Source organism: Macrobrachium rosenbergii, chromosome 48 (genome assembly GCF_040412425.1).
Source record: "Macrobrachium rosenbergii isolate ZJJX-2024 chromosome 48, ASM4041242v1, whole genome shotgun sequence".
Lineage (NCBI taxonomy): Eukaryota > Metazoa > Arthropoda > Malacostraca > Decapoda > Palaemonidae > Macrobrachium > Macrobrachium rosenbergii.
Window position 1 is genome coordinate 60,455,007 of NC_089788.1, and position 18,973 is coordinate 60,473,979.

The following is an 18,973-nucleotide window of genomic DNA, read 5'->3' on the forward strand; positions in this document are numbered from 1 at the left end:
ATTATCCTATTGCTTCAATTGCACTTCTTGAGTCGCTCAGTATGAGTGTTGAAGGAATTCCTTTTTTTGTTATAATCTTGAAGAGCCAATTGTATGGCTGTTAATTCAGCTGTAAATACTGATGATATTAGAGGAAGGCCCATTTGGATAGTTTTATCACTTGAATAGGCTGATGAGCCCACTCCAGCTTCATTTTTGGATCCATCTGTGTAGATTATGAAGGGATTACCCTTCCGTCTTATGTGTTCCATGGCATGTTGATGGTACATTTCTGTGTTGAACATATATTTCTTTGAAAGATATGATAAATATGTGCATATTTTGGCCCTTTTTAGTGTCCATGGTGTGATCAGATTTATTTCTTGGGTAAATTTGGGTATCATGTTAGTAGATAATTTTGAATTGATCTAATTTTACCTGTACTGTTTACAAACTGTAAATGTGCAGTTCTAAAACATAGAGACATAGAGCATTTCAGAACAAAGAGAAAGTGACAGAATAAAAAAGTTTGTAAAAACGGGGTTGAGAAGACTTCTAAAAATAGATTGGTGGAATGGGGGGGAGAGTCACACAATATATTCTTAAGTCAACCATTTATTTCTTTTTTTAAAGGTAATGTATTAAGCTAACTCACTCTCTCTCCATAATACTGTAATTCATAAATAATATATCTTGACATTTCAAGTAAGGACAATCTCTCTCTCTCTCTCTCGTGTGTTATTCTCTCAGTCTCGATAATAATTGATAAATAATTTCACTCTCTTAAGTAAGGACCACCCTTGAACCAGGCGATTCTTTACCGTTCGTGTTCATAGTTAGCGCCCACACATTTTTACAACTTATTAATTTTCTGTACGTCTTTACCTGTACAGTAGATAGTTTAAATTGATCTAATTTGACCTGTATCATCTACGAAGTGTAAATGCGCTAGTGTTGCAGATATGTTCTAAAACACAGAGACATATTAAGTAAGAGTTGTATTAGTCAAAATATAAAACGTTTGTTCATGAAAAAGCATTTCAGAACAATGAGAGAGAGACGCAGAATAAAGTTGTTGAAAAGAGGTTGAGACGATTCTAAAAATAGATTGGTTGGAAGGGAAGAGAGAGAAATTCTCTTTCAACTCTCAATTTTTATGTAAACCATTTATTTCTATTTTTTAAGGGTAATGTATTAAGCTGACTTTTAATTGAAATTACAGTAACTTTAATTCCATTTAAAAGTTAACTTAATAATTTGGGAGCATGATTAGGGTCATATTTAGTGTTTGAACTTTAGAAATAAGCATTTATTAGCGTTTTTAGACCCCATGCTAAACTTACGCGAAAATTCACCCTGCACGAGGGGTTCTGGAACCTAACCTCTTGTAAGTTCGAAGTATAACTGTATGTCGAAATTGCGCAATATTATACTGTATTTGGAATTTATTTGTAACAACGAACGTGAGAATTATCTTTGTGTAAACTTTGTAAGTGTTCTGTATTCGTGGTTATTGTATAACTTGTCTTTCCCCAATAAACCAAATGCAGCACAGAATGGACAGCTTCTTGGCTCGACTTTTGAGTAGACCCGATATCTAGCGTCGTGTAGTGATGTATGTGTGGACTTAGAAAGGGTGATTGCCCTTATTCTTTGAACTTTGTTGTAACGTGGTTCATTTGAGTGCCATTGAGTTAAAATTCCCTTTTGAGTAATTAATTTTATTTGTCTAATGTAATTACTCTTTGATATGTTTAACCTTTAGTTACTAAATTCATTTTAACTTTAAATTCAACAAATGCAGTTCTATATCCCTCCATTTTATTTCATTTTCCTGTGCTTCAGTTTTTAGGAATGGCGAATATAATTTGATCTGATAAACTTGTATTGTGTTCATACTTTAAGGTTACGCAAGTACTGTAACTTATAGAAATGAGGTAACATATAGCGGTCCTCTAAGGTCTGATAATCAACCCGTGTACCTCTCAACGTATCTCACAGCAACTTATGATATGAGTTCATGTCTATAGGGATCATTAATGATATTAACGTGTTATCTTCATTAGCAATGAATTGGGTCGAGAGATCTCTCCCCGTAATTTAGAAACCGCCCCCGTAATTTAGAAACCGCAACAGGAGCATGGTTTTTTGACCAAGTAACAACATACAGTCCACTTTGTCCACACAATTTTTTCGCCACAATTATTAGGGCTGAAAACTTGTCAATTTAGTAACAACTCCCAATACTAAGAAGTCCACCTAGAAATTAAGTTCTCTCTTATAATGTCTAGAAAATATTTAGTTCTCTAGTGAGAAGTTATTGGCTAATTCTCACAACAATTTGGAAGAAAGTATTAACTATCCATGTAATAAAAGACAAACACTTCTCATAACCGAGATAAAAACTAATAAACTAAATTTTCAAACATCTCATCCTACAATAGACATGTAAAACTTCAGTTTGCGATATTCCTCCTGTATTAAACAAAGCTAATACATAACTGAAGTATTACAGTAAATGCACCAGTCCTTACACAATATTACAATGACAAAAGACCTAGAAGCCATTAGAAATTTAATTCTAGAGGAATTTGGATATAAATTAACTGAAACTATGGATAAAGTACAGTACATGAGAAAATTAAATCAAAAGTCTTTACTATGATGGAAGCTAGTTTAACAAATCTTTACCTTCCTGAGAAAAATAAAACATTTGTTTTTCAGCAGAGAATATCTTTTCTATGAGGGTTGATACCTCACAGGCTGTATTCTATAAATTATTCTTAACTCAGCTGACCATGACAAAGATATTCCACCAAATCAGTAAACTTTTTTCATTTCTGGTAATTCTACAGAAGAGCCACATACAGTTTAGTTTATTAATAAAATTTTTTAACAACAATATACAAAAGGGTGTATATAATGCAGTACAGGTGAGATCATTTGAGAAATTTACATATTTTTTACAGTCGAGATCATTTGAGAAATTTAGTTTTTTATATTTATCTTTGAAGGCTGGTAAAAAAAACTGAGCAGCCTGTGGAGGAGTTACCTGCTTTCTAACTGAGGAACCTTCTGCTATTGATCATATTTGAACTTTTCAAAAAACTGAAAATACTGTAATCAGAATTGCATGGCTAGCTAATTGCTGATACTACGTTGTAAGGGTGTCAAATTGCCTCTCCATTCTTGAATTTCACTCCTCATATGTACATTGATCACGTCATATATGTTACTTTTTATTATTTCAGATTCCTTATGTATCTCACTGTATGCATCATTGTACAGCCTTTCCGCCAATATATACAGTATATATCTGCCTTTTACATGTTCTGTAATGCATTATATATGTCTTCTTATGCCTGTTAACAAACACAATTTCTGTATGGATGCAGCGGGGGGGGGCCTCAGGTCGCCCGCTACCTTTCCGTATTATAAATACCTGTCGAGAATAATAAAGAATCAGTCTTTCACGTCTGACATTTCTTGAACCTCACAACATCAGTAATAAATGTTTAACTTTAACCTGAACTACCTTGTAGATGATATTAAACTAAATGTACTAAGTTACTTGATATCATGAAATATATCTGTATTAAACTTACAAGACATTCAAGCAAAAAACGTATGTATCCTGAAACAAATTGAAGTTTTGATAGATATTAGGGTGTTATGGATATGTATAAAAAAGGCATGTATCTTGGAGCAGGCCAGATAGCTAATCCTGAACAAGAAAATCAAACTACCAACATATCCAAAACACTGAGCTACTTGAAACTGATACCAAACCAAAACTAGGTTCTTGTAAAAATAAAGAAATGTATCTTTTAACATGCTAAACTACTGTACTTTATCACTGATGTTAAACCCAAAAGAAAATGAAAAAATTCTTTTTCATCTCAAAAGTATTTTGAGTTACAAGATAGCCAATTTTAAACAGTTCAGAAATAAACCACATATCCTTAAGATATATAAACCTCACATATTAAACTTATGGATTTTTCATAGAAATGACTATTTATCCCGAAGTATACCAGGGTACCACATAACTACTGTTTAACTGATAGAATCAAGTTAATTTACATTCCAAACCACTGAGCTACTTTCTTGCTGATAGAGAACTTCAAGTGGGAAATAAACTATGCATCCTGAAACACACTGAACTAACTGACATTAAAGTGATACTAAATCTTAAAAAGAAAACCATGTACAGTAACTTGAAGCAAACTGAGATTATGTTAGCTGATATTAAGCGCACACAAGATATATATAAATATTTATAATACTAAATGATACGCATTTTAGGTATAAAAACCTACCTTCAATAATTCTGCACTACCATATGGCTAATATTAAATGAGTGTGGAAAGTATATACAGTACCATGAAATTCTGAACAAGCAGTTGGCTGAGATGATAAGCTATATATCCTGAATCATAGTGAACTACTGTACCTAATATAACACCCCTCTGCAGTTCTGATATAAAAATTGCAAAAACAAAGCTAAACCTTAATAAATTTTGGGTCAGCAGGCACTTGTCTTCATGGTAAAATGATTGAACAAATCCATAAATTTAACCCTAACCTAGTTATCTACATAGCTATCATCAATGACATTTAACATTGTACAAATTTAGTAAATAAAACTGCATTCCCCTCTTCTTGTTCTTTCACAGATACTTGGGAATTCCAAGGCGGGATTGGAGCCTATACCACTTCCTTTTTCGTTGTAAATTGTAGAACCTTTCCTGAAGAGATAAGGAAAAAGTCAATTACATCATGCCATGAGATATTTTGGCTTACAAGGCTTTAAGATGAAAGATAATTTGTTATAACCAGGCCCCAAGTACCCTATACTTAGGCCCCTTTTACTAATAGCGGCACAAAAAGGGCGGGGTCTTTTTAGGCCTGTAATGAACGCCTTTAATCCCTGTCCTTAAATCAAGGGCATCTTCATGAAATAAAATTTCATTTGGTCACAGCTACAGTAACTGAAAATTGGATTGCAAAGTAAAAAATAATTAAGTGACTGGCTTCATTATGGAAGTTTCAATTAGCAAATCACAGTAAGCAATTTCTTATTTAAATATCATTAATATTGCTGCTTGGGCCTGGCTATAACATTCATAAGATTATGTCAATTTCAAAATTTTCATATACAGTAGTCTGGTAAGATTTTTCAGCACCAACAATGTCCACCTATCTCTAATTTGTCATAAATTACCCAAGTACTTCCCTAGTTAGCTAAATTATTTTCAGATGAGCCATTTACTGCTCTCACTGAATTTCTCAAAGTACTCATCAAAACCAAATAATTTACATAATACACCACAAATTACCCATAATTACTGAAGGAATGGCAAAGAAAATAAAACTAGCGTTGTAGAACCTCACAATACCAACTTTTTCTATATATAAGTTAAAAATGATAACTCTGAAATATAAATACAGTCCTTAGTACTAATTGCATAAGATCAAGGGAACTACCAATATTTTCCCCAAACCTTTTACTTTTATCTCGAATAGCACATCATTCAAGTTTTATACCAACAGTCTTCACAATCCGATCTTGATAAGTTTACCATGGAGTATATTGTACCTGCCATACAACATAGTAGAGTACTCCATTTTGAAATCTTTTGTCTACATATCACTACAGTACTGGTGAAAAAATGTGGTAATCTATACCAATCCCTTAATTCAAAAGGTTCATGAATGGCTTTTTTTTTTCTCTTTGTTTCCCACAAATCAGTAGTTTCATTACAATGACTTACCAAAACACTGTAAAAGCTTTTATCTCTTTAAAATCGACACGTCCGAGATATAAATTTTCAAACTTTGTTTGGAACGCTGATACAATTGGCAGGAGACCCAACCCCACCGGATGCCGGTGGGGGTATCGTGGCAGGAGACATACCCATAAACCCAGGTCAGTTTCATTCTCGGGCGTATTGGGAACGCATCTCGCGCGTCCGTCTGCCTCAAACTGTTTGGGTTCCTTTGTCTGCTTGCACTTGGTTGTGGCGTCTCTCCTTGGTGAAGTACTCAATTGCCTGTTTATTATCTAGCTAGCCTAGCTCTGGGATTTCGTAGCTATGTCGGATTCAAGCTTCTCGGGATCCAGAGTTTGCGCAGGGAATTTGTGCTCCGCCAAACTAGTTAAACTTAAATACGATCGCCATTCTTTGTGTACAGCATGTAGGGGTCAAGAGTGTTCCCAGGAGAACATATGCAGTGAATGTATGGAATGGAGTCAGGAGTTTTGGCAAACATACAGTTCCCATCAGATAAAGCTGGTTAGGGATAGGCATAGGGAAGCCTTTAAGCGTAAGGAAGCTAGGCTATCATCTTCTTCGGTGGTGGCATTGGCGTCACCTCCTCTACCGGCTGTTCCTTCCTCCTCTCCTACCCCCTCCTCTACCGCTGCTCTTTCCCCCTCTCATATTCCCCCCTCTTCTTCACCAGCTTCCCAGTATGTTTTCCCTAAAGCCAAGCCCAGCCTCGAGGCTGATAAATCAGAATTCGTTCTTTTCAGAAATCAAATGGAAGCGCAAATGAACGGTTTCATGGAGTCGGTCTTAAGTTTAGTGCGTTCGCACCGTAGTCCGGACGTTAGCGTCGGTGATGACGTCAGTGTTGGTGTTGGTGATAACAATGTGGTTGTTCGCGATCGCGTTTCAGGCGAGTCTGCTCGTTTTTCTGAATCTTTTGAGCAAAGGCAACTGTCCCGCTCGCCTTCTGAGGCTAGAAGACAGTCCGGCGCTGGCGAAAAGGTCAGAAATTATTGCCCACGAGCAGGCTCGTCCTCTAAGGCACAGGAAAGCCTTAGTCCTGGTGGCGGAAGTAGTAATCTTGACTCGCCTTCAAGCGTGGAAAAGCTTCAGGGAGACGTGAAAGTGATCCATCGACGCCGCCGATCTTCTTGCCATCGCCGACATCGCAGGATGGTGTCCCCAGAAACTTCATCAAGGCGGTCGCAGTCGAGCGGCACTACCTAAGGTTAAGCTCTTCAGGTGAGAGTAGCAGCAGTTCATCTTCAGTCTCTTCATATTCCAGTTCTTCGGATCCCCCCCTCCTCGTCATCGCAAATGGGATCAGACCTCTCGGCCCTTAAAGAGGCATTCTTCGGATAATTCCGGCCCTAGGGTTACTAAACTCTTCAAGAAAAGGACAACCAGCCCTATACCTGGTTGCTCAGCGTGGGGATCCGATCAAGAAGATACATTTCAGACGCTTCCTCCCAGGTCCCCTAGTGCAGTCAAGAGGCCTAGCCCTCTCCAGGAAGTTCCGCCGCAAGTGCCCGGCCCTCTTACTCCTCCTCCTGCACATGAAGTGTCTGCGCCTTTGGTTACATCCTCGCCCTCCCAGGAGTCTATTCTGTTGGAAGGGAAGCTAGAAAAGGTAGTCCGCAAAGTCCTTGGTATTCCCGAGGATAGAGAAGTCGTCCCTCCTCAACTCCTGGACGGTCTGGGCACGGAACCGATTCTTTCTGGTGAAGAGGAAGGCCCAGGTGAATCGGGGCCTTCTTCACATAATGCTTCTCTACTCAGCTTTCTGCTGCAGTCATACCCGCAACATTTCCAGCCGACAGCCCCCTCTTCTCCGACTTCTACGTTGCGTCTGGGAAAACAAGGTCCTGCCACTTCACTTCCCAAGTTGGTACTCTCCACCGCCTCCAAGAAAGCATTAAAAGAGGTAGAGGCGTGGTTGGAAGCTAAGAGGTCCTCGGGTAAGTTGTCGTTTGCGTACCCTCCTTCAAAGCTGTCGAAAAGGAGGCAAAATTATTACAGCACAGGAGCTTCTCCTTCACTGGGATCTGCAATTTCAGCACAGGGGGACTTCGGCTCCCTTGTGGACCCCTCAAGACGCATTTCATTCGAGGCAGCCAAGACCTTCTTTTCTGCCCTAGATGTAGAACATTTTTCCAGGAACCTCTTCAAGCTCCTAGAGATTGTCAGCTTTATCGATTGGTCAATGGGAGCTGTTTTCAAACAGGTGGAGCAGGCTAATCTCGCAGAAGACGTCTTGGAAAAAATCACGGGGTTCCTTTCCTGCACCGATATCGCTATCCATGATGCGGCAGGCGAAATTTCTCCTCTTCGCCATGGCCACTCTGAAGAAGAGGGAAACTTGGTGCTCGTTCTTGTCTAAAGGCTGTGACTTCTTCGCAGAGAACGGCTTTGATGTTCGCACCCTTTGACAAGGAGGGCCTCTTCCCAGAAGCAGTAGTGAAAGACGTCCTGTCAGCCATGGATAAGAGGGCGTCGTCACACATCCTGTCTATGTCTTCCACCAGACCGAGGCCTGCTCCCGCTCCTTTGACCAAGACGGTATCTCCTCTTAACAGGCATCCGTTTCGTAACTCCAGGTCCAAACCTTACTCAAGGTCCCGCTACAACTCCAGGGGTCACAAGTTCTCCTCAAAGCCACAAGGTCGTCATACCAGTAAGTAGGATCCCTGTCCTCCATGCGCCGGTGGGGCCAGACTCAGCCTCTTTTGGGAGGAATGGAGAGACAGAGGTGCAGATCAGTGGGTGGTGCAAGTGCTCCAGCTAGGCTACCGTCTGCCGTTTGCCCAACCTCCTCCTCTCTCCAATTCTCCCATTTCCTTGACAGCATACTCAAGAGGCTCAGTCAAGTTTTTCATCCCTAGAGACAGAAGTCCGGTCTCTCTTAGGGAAAGCGGTCATCGGTAGTGCAGGACGTGTCAACCCCAGGTTTCTACAACCGCCTGTTTGTAGTCCCCAAGTCATCAGGGGGTTGGAGGCCAGTTCTCAACGTAAGTGCTCTCAATATGTACTTAGTGAAAACCAAGTTCTCCATGGAAACGAACCGCTCAGTTCTTCAGGCACTAACTCGGGGGGATTGGATGGTGACCCTCGACATGGAAGACGCCTACTTCCACATTCCAGTACATCAGGACTCCAGGAGGTATCTTCGCTTTGTTTTCAAGGACAGAGTTTACCAGTTCCGGGCCATCTGCTTCGGCCTGTCGACAGCCCCGCAAGTGTTCACCAGGATTCTCGCCCCGATAGGTCATTGGCTCCACCTGGAGGGAGTTCGGATCTCCTTGTACCTAGACGACTGGCTACTCCGTTCATCATCAAGGGACCACTGCATGGAGGACCTTCACAGAACCCTAAGGTTAGCTCGGGACTTAGGGATTCTGATAAACACGGAAAAGTCGAGCTTAGTTCCTTCACAGAGGATTCTTTATTTGGGGATGACTTTGGACAGTCTAGCTTTTCGGGCTTTTCTGTCTCCCAAAAGGGTCTCCTCCTGCCTTCAGACGGTGGAGAAGTTTCTTCTCCTGGACAGTTGCTCCGCCCGTCAGTGGATGGCTCTCTGGGAGGACAGAAGGACCCAAACGGACTCCACGGTCTTCAACATTCCCCACGACGTCAAGGGGCATCTTTTCTGGTGGAGGTCGCCGGAAAGGCTTTCGGAGGGTCTGGATCTCCTCCCAAGACAACCATCCCTGCAGATGTTCTCAGACGCGTCCAATGTTGGGTGGGGAGCACATCTAGCCAACCTCAGGACGTCAGGAGTTTGGTCGGACGAACAGAAGAAGCTCCACATCAATGTCAAGGAACTGTTGGCCATTCACCTCGCTCTCCAGGAATTTTCGACCCACATCTCAGGCCAAGCAGTAGCTGTTCACGCCGACAACTCGACGGCTCTAGCCTACATCTGGAAACAGGGAGATACCCATTCCTTCGCCCTGTTCAAAGCTGCGAGGGACCTTCTTCTGTGGGCGGACAACAACAGGGTGGCCCTGTTCCCTCGGTTTGTGCAGGGAAAACTGAACGTCCTGGCGGACCAACTCAGCCGTCGGAACCAGACTCTCCCTACGGAGTGGACCCTGCACCCACAAGTGTGCCTAGATCTGTGGAGTCTGTGGGGCACTCCCATAATAGATCTCTTCGCTACCTCCAAGAACCATCGTCTCCCAGTGTTCTGCTCACCAGTTCCAGACCCACTGACTCACTTAGTGGACGCCATGCTCCTAGACTGGACGAACCTGTTTGCCTATGCCTTCCCTCCTTTCGGGCTCATCAGGCAGGTGATAAACAAAGTGAAATTCCATCAGCAGGTCGAGCTGATCCTCGTTGCCCCGTTCTGGCCAAGGAAGGAGTGTTCCTGGACCTGCTAGATCTCCTGATAGACTTCCTGAGGCTTCTCCCTCAAAAGAAGTCGCTTCTCAGACAACCCCACCTAATGAAGTTCCACCAGGGATTGTCCACTCTCGCTCTGACAGGCTTCAGACTGTCAGGAAGCTCATCAGAGCGCGAGGTTTTTCAAGAAAGGCTGCAGAGGCTATTGCGAGGTGCAGAAGGGACTCCTCGAGCAAATTATACCAATCCAAGTGGACAGTCTTCAGGAACTGGTGTAGGAAAAATAGTATCTCCTCTTCTTCGACGTCTATAACTCAACTTGCCGATTTTTTCATTTACTTGAGGGATTCAAGAAAATTGATGCCATCAACCATCAAGGGCTACAGAGCTATGCTGTCCTCCGTCTTCTACCATAGGGGGTTAGACCTATCAAATAACCGAGACTTGTCAGACCTCAAGTCCTTAGACACAGCTAAGGCCCCAAAACCTGCCCTTGCCTGGAATTTAGATGTAGTTTTGAGGTGGTTAATGTCTCCAAGGTACGAACCTTTAGAAGGTCTTTCTCTTAGAGACCTCACTAAGAAATCCCTTTTTCTGGTTACTTTAGCAACGGCAAAGAGGGTTAGTGAAATACAAGCCATTGACAAGGAAGTGGGTTTTTCACAAGGTAATGCTGTTTGCTCGTTCACCCTGAATTTTCTAGCCAAGAACGAGTCTCCTTCCAACCCGTGGCCTCGGTCCTTTAACATTCAGAACCTCTCCGAAGTAGCTGGCCCTCAAGAATTGGAGGCTTCTTTGTGCCCCGTTAGAGCTATCAAAACTTACTTGGCCAGAACGGCCAGCATCAGAGGACGTTCCTCTAACCTGTGGTGTTCAGTGAAAGATCCAACCAGACCTTTATCCAAGAATGCCCTGGCTTTCTTCGTCAAGGAACTCATCTTAAGAGGCGCACAGGCACATCAACGAAGAGGACGCACGCCTAGTCAAGTCTCACATTCACGAAGTGCGCTCAATAACAACTTCAGTGGCCTTTCGTCATAATAAGTCATTTTCGCAGATCACACAGAGCACCTTCTGGAGGTCGAAGTCGGTGTTTGCGTCTCACTACCTTAGGGAGGTTGAAGTTGCGTATCAGGATGTAGCAGGCTTGGTTTTAGGGGGAACACACTAGGGGGGTAGGTTCCTTATCTTTCCTTCCCCCTGTGGTTTTATGGTTGCTGAGTTAATGGGAAGCCGGGGGTGCTCAGTTCACCTGGAGTACCCTCCATTCTAGTTGAGCTGCCGAGGGTATAAGGAAGGGGGATGTATTTAACTATTTTTAGGTTAGGCGGTGAGACCCGTTTTTTCAGTCTGGTTGCTTTCCAATTGCTCAGGGCAAGAGCAAAGGAAGTCACCCCTTGTCTCAGTCAGCGGTGTACTTCCTGACTGCTTGGGTTGTTATGGAGCAGAGTGGCTAGCAGTGCTTACGCCCAAGGCCTCTGCAGGTAATGGAGCTTCAACCAGCAGCAGTACCTCCTGCAAAAGCCCATCTACCAGGTAAGGTGACTCCTGCCCTTTTGTTGGTATGGATCCTTAAGATACCCATGGTTAGAGTTTGTTCCTTTTCTTTTTTTTTTGTGTGTGTGTGGAACCTTTCAATAACTGGTATCTCATCCCTTGCCCTTCCACCTTAAATGTGGAATCAGCTTTTACAGTGTTTTGGTAGTCATTGTAATGAAAATGACATTTTTATGATAAAATGATGTTTCATTATACTTACCAAAACACTGTAACGTAAAGGCCTCCTCCTCCCCGCAGGGGGAGACGTTATCTCAGGTTTTCACTAATTGTGTATACCGAGAATGAAACTGACCTGGGTTTATGGGTATGTCTCCTGCCACGATACCCCCACCGGCATCCGGTGGGGTTGGGTCTCCCGCCAGTTGTATCAGCGTTCCAAACAAAGTTTGAAAATTTATATCTCGGACGTGTCGATTTTAAAGAGATAAAAGCTTTTACAGTGTTTTGGTAAGTATAATGAAACATCATTTTATCATAAAAATGTAATTTTTGTTGGATTACTGGGCACACTGGTCTAGAAGGGAATGAATTGGCTTATAGTAAAGTAAACGATGCTACATGAGGTGATTTCTTAACTAATAAGGTGCCACATTTGGATATGTGTCCATAGGGTTTCGATTTTCTGAATCTAAATCTGTCGCTGTTCGGTTCTGCAGACGTCGAACTAAGGAAACCATTCCAACTCTTACCTTAAATGGAATTATTTTACCTTACTCTACTGAAGTAAAATTTTTAGGAATGGTCTTTGATGAAAAGCTCACTTGGAATAACTGTATTGACTAGTTAAAAGTGAAAGTGAAGAGATCACTAAATATTTTAAAAGTAGTATCCAATTTCAATCGGGGTGCTAAGAAGAAATCATCGTTACGGCTTTATAATGCATTATGTTTATCTAAGTTAGACTATGGCTGCCAAGTATACTCATCTGCTTCAGAGACTAAACTTAAGGAATTGGACGCTGTGCATATGGGGCTAAAGGATCTGCACTTGAGCTTTTAGAACTCAACCCATTGAAAGTATTTATGTAGACTCCTATCAGCTACCACTGGACTTGAGGAGGCATGAGCTAGGTCTGAGACACACCATGCGGCTGAAAAGGTTGAAGGAGAATCGTTCTTTTGAGATCTTAAAACAGTGTGACTCTAGTCTTTTTGGATCTAGATTTTCAATACCATTTCAAATCAGACACCTGGGTGAACTGAAGGATGAAAGTATAAAAATGCAAAAGATCCTACAAGTGAAACATCCTGCTATCCCTCCATGGTTTATTCCAGCAATAAATGTTTCCATTAAAGAGACAAAGATCGTCCGGAAGAAGTGAGAAACAAGTTTTTGGAGCATGATGAGAGGCATATAAATGACAGGAAAATCTATACTGATGGATCAAAATCAGAAGATAGAGTAGGATAGCAGTGGTGTGTGAGGAGGAATCATTTATAAAAGTTATCAGACTCCTCATCCATTTTCACTGCTGAAGCAACAGCCATAGTTGATACTTTAGATCTTGCATCTGATAAGAAATTTAAATTCACAATAATCTCGGTGTAAGGGTTAATGCAATGCCAGGTATAAAAAATAACTAAAGGTTCCATACTAAATGCTCAGCATTGCAACATAAGAATAGATCAAACAAATTTCATTCCAGACACAAGTAAGAAAATCCAGTAATGAAGAGAAATAGGAGTCTACTATGGAAGAAAAGGCAATAATGAAGAGAATGAGTCTACTAAGGTAAGTGAAGACATAAATCTTTGAAGATGCAGAACAAATGTTCTGCATCTTCAAAGATTTGTTACCTGTATGGCTATATTGGACTTGATTAACTGATTTAATGTTCTCTGGCATCATTACAACTAAGGTCACTGAAGCCAATATTTGTTGAGAATGACAAAATTTATATAAAACCTATTGACACGACGACTAGATTATGTACAGTATGTAAAAAACCTGAAATTTTTTTTTATAAAACTAGCTTTTTGGAGAGACTACTTTTCTACATGCAAAGATAATTTATCATCATGCCATTAGGTACAATCGGCATTCAAAATAAACTAAATGCTTGGCTAACCCACTACGACTGTGTAACCACTTGTTTCCAACCAGGTGACATTCGAATTTTATGTTCTTGTCAGAATTCTCCATGGGTTTCCACTTTAACAGTAGAAAAGTATCCAAATAATATTGTAATTTTATTAATAAAATGTTCATTATTTGCAATGAATCTTACCTACTGTGAAATGAAAGTTAACTGACTACAGTACCACACTGAATGAAGATGGTGGGTTAGTGCAGCCAGAGAAACAACTGTTTGGCCAAACGAACTACAAGCTTTTTAATGAGGGTAAAAAGCTTCTAAACATTCTTGGCTGTTGTGTGATCCTTACTGGTAAATATGTACTCTTGCCTGACGTTGGAACCACAGCGTGTGTAAGGCCCTCGAAGGGATCCTTACAGGGAAAATTTTTAAACACTCCTGTACACCAGTGAGTACCTTCTTGCTCCCAAAATTCAATACTGTACTGGGATTTCCTAACAACTAACGTTAAGAGTGAGAGCAAGGTTACTCTCACATTTGGTTCAAGAGAAAGCATCCCTGCTGCAGTAATAGGACATATGGCTTTACACATCTCATATTTGAATGTTTCACAAATATACTGAGAGTTAAAAAGAGGTACACCTCCCATGAGCTGTTCTGACATGCCATGAGGCTTTATTTTTTAAAAACAGCAAAAGCTCAGGAATCAACTCTGTATGCACTGACTTATGCATTCTTGGAGATACAAGTGCTTGGCCTCCTACCACCACAGCATAAATACTGCACCTATCTCCTGTTAAACCTTACAGGCTGGCCTAAAATAATGATTTTTATGATAAAAAAAAAAAAAAAAAAAAATTTTTTTTTGGTACTTATCCCTATCATTTGCTTTATCTGCGACTACTTGTCACGGGTTCAACAAGTGTTGAAATTAAAACAATTGTTAAAAATTAAAACAATTGTTAAAAATGCTCCTGACAGTTCCCTCCGCCTCTTTGGTGGGTGGGAGGTTAAGACAGTGACTGGTATGGTTGTCATTCTTCTCTTAATTTCTTAAGAGGGAAGGAGGGAGGGATCTCAGTTATGGAGGGTTAGTACCAAAAAAAAAAAAAAAAAAAAATTTATCATATAAACAATTTTTGAATTGAAATTTATCTTCCATCTTGCTGATTCCAACATTGAGAGTGCTGGAGAAGGGTAAGAAATTTCCCTATAACCAAATTATCGGATATTAAAAATATCTTTATCGCTGCTTACTTGATGAATTCAATCCCAAAAGGTGGAACGTGGACCCTGAATATAGCCATTGGTTGAGATTGTGCAATGCAGAATGGCAAGTTAGGCCTCTGTGCCTCAACCTGCAGAGCTGATGGGAGCTAAAAGCACAACTAAACATGATCCCTAAAAAGTTACCACCTACCCAACTGAGTTGCTGTGGCACCTCACACCCAAAACTAATGAACTCTGTTTGCGTAACTCATCGAAACAAAGCCAACACAACTAAGCATAATACCAAAACCAAAACAAAAGTAGAGTAAGATATTACCTTGTACGAACTCCAAAATACACGGTTCCCCACTTACCCATTATGGGAGTCGATAGCCAGTACCTATAACTGTTCATAACTCAAAAGGGGAAGACTAGGAGAAATCTCCCCTGCTGAAACTGTAGGTGCTAGTGTATGACAATCTTCCTACTGGATCTAGACGGCCTTCCAGTAGTAAGAAGTGATCACAGTTACACCTCCACTGTGCCACCAAAATCTGATGGTCTAGAGAGAGGTGCAGATGAAAACTAATAGATGTAGCTGCTGCTCTGACGTAGTGTAGTTTCACCTTCAAAAAGGAGGCAATCCTCTGGAGACAATGCATGGTGTGATTCCAGGATTAAGGTTCAATAAAGAAAGCCATGGCATTCGCAGATATAAACTCAGGAATCTTGACAGTACATATAGATTCCTACACTGCTTCCTTAATGGTTAAGATGGAGTGTATAAATCCTTAAATTCCTAATAGGGCATAAAAGTAGCTCTTCTTCCTCTGGAGATAAGTTTTTCTAGAGAGGGGATAGAGAAAAACTCTTGGAAGAGCTTTGGCCTTGACACCATTCTTAGCACCCAAGGATGCCAAAAAAATATAGTTCTGTTCCAGTAGGTGAACCCCTACTAACAATGATATTGCCTGTAATTCACTTACTCTTTTTGCTGAAGCCAAGGCCACCATAAAGTGTCTAAGAAAGATCCTTGAGAGAAGCCTCTCTCCAGGGTTCGAAAGGAGGGCCTATAAGGTGTCTTAAGCTGATGGCTTGGTTCCATAAAAGTGGCTTCAGCAGAATCTTCAGCATTCCAGCTGAAATGAGTGAATAACTTTGCCTGAGCCAATCTCTTTTGAAATACCCAAACCAGAATGCCTTAATACATAAGCCAGCATGGATCTATAACCTTCCTGGCGGGAACAGACAAACCTTTGGCAATTCTCAAGGAGCACAGCAACTTGATTCTATTGTTAATGTTGGTGCAAAGACAGGCAATACTCCTGGACTTGCACCATGACCTATAAAACTCCCACTGTAGTGAAAAAGAACTTAGTGGGCATTCCCTTTGCCATTGGGAAATTGTTCCTGTGCAACTTAGAAAAGTCTCTAAGAGCTGAGGAGCTTGTCAACAGTTTCCATGCAGTTAGACAAAGCATTTCCATGTTACCATGAAGCTTCCCTGTCCCCAACTGACAAAGCAGATTTGTCTATGGAGGTAACTGTCTGGGAACTTCTACTAACATTCCCACAAGGACTGGGAACCAACGTCTCTTTGGCCACCAAGGCACGATTAGAATCATGCTGGTGTTCCCAGTAGCCCTGAACTCCTGAGTACCCCATCCATTCAACAGCGGAAACATAGGGAAGGCATACATGAATAGGTTCATTCAATCTTAAAGCATAAAGTCTACTGCCCAGGCTTAAGGGTCTGGAACTGGGGATACATTAACCTCTAGACAATTCAGCTTCATTGTGAAGAGATCAACCAGGGATTGGCTGAACACACTCCAAATTGCCTTGGAAACTACAGGGTTGAAGATCAATTGTGGGAGAGTACCTATCCTGGATGACTTAACTTGTCTGCCAGAACATTCAGTCAACCAGGAACAAATTGGGCATATCAACAAATTCCTCACCACTGTCCTGAGGCTAAATCCTTGGTGATGGCTATCAAGGTTTCCAACTTCATGCCCCCTTGCCTTCTTAGATAAGCCAGAGAAGACACATCCGGGAAGACAGAAATTACTTTGTTGGACACTGCTCATCCAGGTCTTAAATCCCTTATGGATAGTCAACAACTCCTTCCAGTTAATGTGAAGACTCGCTTCTACTGGCGACCACACCCCTGAAATGACTTGGTTCCCGATAACCACAACCCTATACTCGTTGTAGGTGACTGAATACAGTGAGAGGTCTGGGTTAGGGGGCTCTAGGGACTTCCCTGCAAGAGGCACAGCTATGGACATCCACCAACGAAGAGGAGGGATCAGTTCTTGGCTCTACAGCTCCCACTCATTGTCTGACTGAGTCTCTCTCTGTGCCAATGCCTCTCCAGTGCAACTGAAGAGGTATCAACCAAAGTTGAGCACTCAGAACTAGCTTCTCCAGAAAAGGCATACTCTAGAGATACAACCAGCATTAGCTGGGATGCTCCCTGCGGCAGAGAAATCTCTTGATTAATAACAGATGGTCTACCTAAGCTTGTGTCAGAAAAACCTTGAAAAGAACTGAGTCAATCACCATACACAGATAGTCACTCTTTCTGTAGGTTCCAGAGATGACTTTGTGACATTTATTAGTAAGCCTAGGACTTTTGCTAAGCCCATTACAAGCTCTTTTGCCTCAGGCAATCCTCCCTGTACTTTGCAAGGATAATCCAGTCTTCCAGGTACAGAAGTGTCTTTACTCCTAAAAAGTGAAGCCGTTCATGAAGAGGATAGCACACTAATGAAAACTTGGGGTGTAGAACTCGGCCCAAAACAAAAAGTTCAACATTGATGTCTTTCCCCGAAGACAAAGTGTAGGAACTTTCTTGAATGTTGGTGAATGGGGACATGAAAATACGCACCTTTCATGAGCACCATAATCATCCATGTACCTTTCCCCATGGCTGTTAAAGACCGCAGAAGTTAACTCCATAGAAAAAAGGGGAACAGTTGGACACAGCTTGAGCTTGGACATGTCTAGGACTGGCCTCCAACCTCCAGTGGCCTTTGGATTAGGAGTAGCCCATTGTAAAAAAGCCCCGTAAAATGCCTGGTACTTCCTCTAACGCTGCCTTCTCTAGTGGAGAAAAGACTTCCTGACTCAAGACCTGTCTCTTCTCTAGGTTGCTCTGCATGACTTAAAGGATAAGAGATGGTTGAATAGGTGGTGAATTTCTGAAAAGAAAGCAATTACCCTCCAAAAGAACTTCTTTACCCAGTCGTCTACATCTAAGTATTCCCACGCTCGAGTGAAGTGGCCCAACCCACCACCCACGGGCATCTATATTTCTTCTCCCGATAGGAAATGTTTAGTATGTACAGTACCATATTTTTGTCAATAGATGGCTGTGTGCATTGTTTACTTTATGAACTTCCAATGTCAGATGCTGCTTCTGCAAAATTCTCTCAAAGTTCGTAACTTTCAAAACATGGAAAAACTACTACACTGTTCCCCCACTTTTTTTGCGGAGATAGATTCCACAACCCACTGCGGAAATAAAAAATCCTGTAAAAATGCTTATAACTGCTAAATAGCCTGTACCCCTTAAACTAAAATGCTTGTAACTGTCTACTTTAAAATTCACTGCCTAATTTAGTAGTTCAAGCAAAAATATACCTTAAATTATCATACTAAAACAATTTAGTATCAATTCAAAACAAAATTACATCCCAAACCATCCTGTTATCTTAGATTAGTACCCTTTTAAAACTGTTACTCTTATGTATATACAGGCCTAAAATGCTTATACTGTAACAATAATTCAGTAACTTTTAAATATTAATATTAATGTAAATAGTAAACACAGCAGAATATCTGTAAAATGTTCAATACAAACTAAATCAATCTTTAATACAAATGAAATAATTCTGTTACATAACGTTTGACAACTAATCAAGTTACCCCAGTATACATACAGTAAGCATAGCCGTTTTCTCTCATAGTATTGAAGTCGTCCCGTTTTCTTTATATATTGGTAAAAACAATTTTCATTAATTTGCTTTTTTTCTTAGAGCAACACTGTTTACTCACTAATTACTGGATT

General features: G+C 41.0%; 1 long non-coding RNA gene across 4 annotated transcripts in view; it reads right to left on the reverse strand.

The window, feature by feature from the left end:
• Positions 1–2,541: 2,541 nt before the first annotated feature.
• The window catches only part of LOC136831446 (uncharacterized), a 130,834-nt gene continuing 114,402 nt past the window's right edge, over positions 2,542–18,973 (reverse strand). For 3 of the 4 annotated variants that reach the window (XR_010850878.1, XR_010850877.1, XR_010850879.1), the window contains one exon: positions 3,429–4,727. This is a non-coding gene — a long non-coding RNA (uncharacterized lncRNA). The other variant, XR_010850880.1, reaches the window with a different exon arrangement.